This window comes from Salmo trutta, chromosome 10 (assembly GCF_901001165.1).
Source record: "Salmo trutta chromosome 10, fSalTru1.1, whole genome shotgun sequence".
Lineage (NCBI taxonomy): Eukaryota > Metazoa > Chordata > Actinopteri > Salmoniformes > Salmonidae > Salmo > Salmo trutta.
In genome coordinates this window covers 4,958,411-4,962,357 of record NC_042966.1, presented here as the reverse complement: position 1 = coordinate 4,962,357, position 3,947 = coordinate 4,958,411, and positions in this window count along the sequence as shown.

Sequence of the window (3,947 nt, the reverse complement as noted above, 5' to 3'; positions counted from 1 at the left end):
AAGAAGATCAGCAAAGGTAAGTGAATTTATAATACTATTTCTGAGTTTTGCTGACTCCAGAACTTGGCGGGTAACTGTATAGCTTGCTTTGATGGCTGGGCTCTGTACTCAGAATATTGAACAATGTGCTTTCGCTGTAAAGCTATTTTGAAATCTGACACAGCGGTTGCATTAAGGAGAAGTGTATCTATAATTCTTTCAATAACTGTTGTAAATTTTATCAACGTTTATGATGAGTATTTTTGTAAATTGATGTGCTCATTCACCGGAAGTTTTGGGAGGCAAAACATTTCTGAACATCACGCGCCAATGTAAAATGGGGTTTATGGATATAAATATTAACTTTATCGAACAAAACATACATGTATTGTGTAACATTGAGTCCTGGGAGTGTCATCTGATGAAGATCATCAAAGGTTAATGATTCATTTTAGCTGTATTTCTGTTTTTTGTGACACCTCTCCTTGCTTGGAAAATGGCTGTGTGGTTTTTCTTGTTTAGGCGCTGTCCTAACATAATCTAATGTTATGCTTTCACCGTAAAGCCTTTTTGAAATCGGACAATGTCATTGGATAAACGAGAAGTGTATCTTTAAAATGGGATATAATAGTTGTATGTTTGAGAAATTTGAATTATGAGATTTTTGTTGTTTTGAATTTGCCGCCCTGCTATTTCACTGGCTGTTGGCAGTGTCCCACATGTCCCAGAGAGGTTAACAATTCGCTTTTTTCTAGATCAAAGGAATGCACTGCCATTTCATTTTACACTCTTCATTTTACACTCGACATGCGTTTTCTGTCCAGTACGAAGTTATACAGTTACTTTGTTGTTCAAAGCTAGGGATGCATGATATATCGGTGAAAATATCGGAATTGGAAGATTAGCTAAAAATGGCAACATCGGTATTGGCTGATGTGTAGTATAACGCCGATGTTAAAAATTTATGTCAAATCTACCGTGCATACCTATATAACGTAGGTACATGACGTAATAACGGCATGTAAAATTTTGCGCTACACGTGCAGCCCAGCATTCCTAACCTAGCCCACACAATGTCTGCTGTGTGGATCGAGCAGTCAACAATTCGAGCAGTCATTTGAAAGAATAAGAACATTTCAGCAAGACAACTCAAAGGTGAAACCCATTAAAGCCAAGATAAAGGAATTCATTGCCCTTGACAATCAATCATTCTCTGTCATGGGTGATGATGATTTTTGCCGACTGGTTGAACACCGGTACACACTAACAAGTGCGCTATTTTTCAGATGTTGCCCTACTGGAGTTACACAGTAACAACGACACTGCTATTAGTTTCACGACATACATACTATGGAACGCCGTTTGGGTCTTTGAGTGTCAAAAAAGATACAGTAGCACTGTCAAAGTGGTACAAAAAAGTCTGCAAACAAGGAAACACTGGCCACGAACGATGTGTTTACAATACCGCGTTGGTAATAAAACATAATTTGTTCAACATTAATCAAATAAGAACTGTCTTATAAATTACGGTTATTTTAGATGACACCTAGCTATATAGTAAGCTAGCTAGCTAGCTAACTATAGCTACTGAAACAGATTATGTTGTGTCATTTGTTCAGTCATTTCATTCTCAACTAGGATTTCTTTGGAACGCCGTTTGGGTCTTTGCCTGTCAAAAAATATACACATCAAATAACCTATTTGACGTGCAAAGACCCGAACGGCGTTCCATAGAAATCCTGGTTGAGAATGAAACGACTGAACAAATGAACAACAAAACAGCACAGCAGGTAAGTGAAAGAAATGGATTTTGATTATGTTTTACTGGTAATGGGGACATACGTAAATGCCAATAAATTAACTTTTTGGTCAGTGTGGTGTAACCTTTTATTTAACTAGGCAAGTCAGTTAAGAACAAATTCTTATTTATAATGACGGCCCGGACAACGCTGGGACTCCCAATCACGGCCTGATGATATACAGCCTGGATTCGAACCAGGGACTGTGGTGACGCCTCTTGCACTGAGATGCAGTGCCTTAGACCGCTGCGTCCATGTGTGTGTGTTAACTATTTAACTGTACTAGAATGCTTAAAAGGCTGCTGAAATTTAAAATATAGGTTATCGGTATCGTTTTTTTTTTTGGCAAGGAAAATATCGGATATCGGTATCTGCCAAAAATGTCATATCGGTTCATCACTATTCAAAACCATTACATTCATTTCAACAGGCATGTTACAAAACTATATTGTGGTAATCAGTGTATTTTTGCACTTTACTGACCTGTAATACAGGACAAATTATGATACAGGAGAACATGGGTTCTCTTTCAAAGGTTCTTTCAATTATGAGAACACACATGTGCAGGATCGCATATAGTCCCAGTGTGAAGTAAACGCATCTCACTGCCCCCTACTGGCCAACAGTAGTATACATGCATATTAATGGAAAAATCTTGGAGGACTGACATTTCAGTAAAAGTATTCTTCCCCAATACAAAGAAACAATACATAAACACAAATGTCACCATACATTTTGTATGTGTCACACTTGTATTACGAGATTTGCTTCACGCAATTATGTATATGTCTATCCAATTTTGAGGAGCATCTGTGCGAGCTGGTGAGACAATACGATAACTTCTACAACCTTTCCCCTTACAAAAAGATTGCAGTAAAAGTGCAGTATTTGCAGTATACTGCAAATATACAGCAGTGTACTGCAGTTATACTGCACTCTGACTGCAATCCTTTTCGTAAGGGTCGATGCGGTTGTATTTGGACAAGCACGCAAAAGACAACAGTTGGAGGGAGATATCACGAAATCTGAACACCGATCCAGATCAGCTGCCGGTGTGTGTCCGACAACTGGAATGGCTCACTGTTTACTTGAAACATCATCAGACAGCATCATCAGACAGACACCCAGACCCGGCGCCAGATTTCAACTGACTTAGGGGCAGTTGAAACCGGTGAGGGGGCACCGTTTTGGGGGGTTCTTGTATTGGAATTGTATTGAATTCTGCTTATCATGCTATACCACAATAAACTAAGTTAAAATGCAGAGACTCTGAGACCAATGATTGAGTGCTTTTGTAGTGATCTCCGCTGCACTGTATTAGGGGTGGAGCTTTGGTGGCGTGCCCGAGCGCTGAGAGAGCACGGCTCCTATTCCAGCCTCGGACGCGTCCACCTCCACTATGAACGCCAAAGAGGGATCCGGATGAGCCAGCACGGGAGCCGAGGTAAACAGAGCCTTCAGGTGACCAAAAGCCCTGTCCGCTTCAGCCGACCACTGCAGTCGCACCGGCCCCCCCTTCAGCAGTGAGGTAATGGGAGCCGCTACCTGACCAAAACCCTGGATAAACCTCCAGTAGTAATTGGCAAACCCTAGAAACCGCTGCACTTCCTTTACCGTGGTGGGAGTTGGACAATTACGCACGGCTGAAATGCGGTCACTCTCCATCTCCACCCCTGAAGTGGAAATGTGGTACCCTAGGAAGGAGACAGACTGTTGGAAGAACAGACATTATTCAGCCTTGATGTACAGGTCATGTTCCAACACTCAACCAAGCACCTTGCGAACCAGGGACACAAGCTCGGCGCGTGTAGCGGAGTATATCAGAATGTCGTCGATATACAGCACTACACCCTGCCCGTGCAGGTCCCGGAAAATATCATCAACAAAGGCCTGGAAGACTGATGGCGCATTCATCAACCCGTACGGCATGACGAGGTACTCATAGTGAGGTGGTACATTTACATTTTACATTTATGTCATTTAGCAGACGCTCTTATCCAGAGCGACTTACAAATTGGTGCATTCACCTTATGATATCCAGTGGAACAACCACTTTACAATAGTACATCTATATCTTTTGGGGGGGTGGGTGGGGGTAGGTGGGGGACGGGGGGGTGGGTAGAAGGATTACTTTATCCTATCCCAGGTATTCCTTAAAGAGGTGGGGTT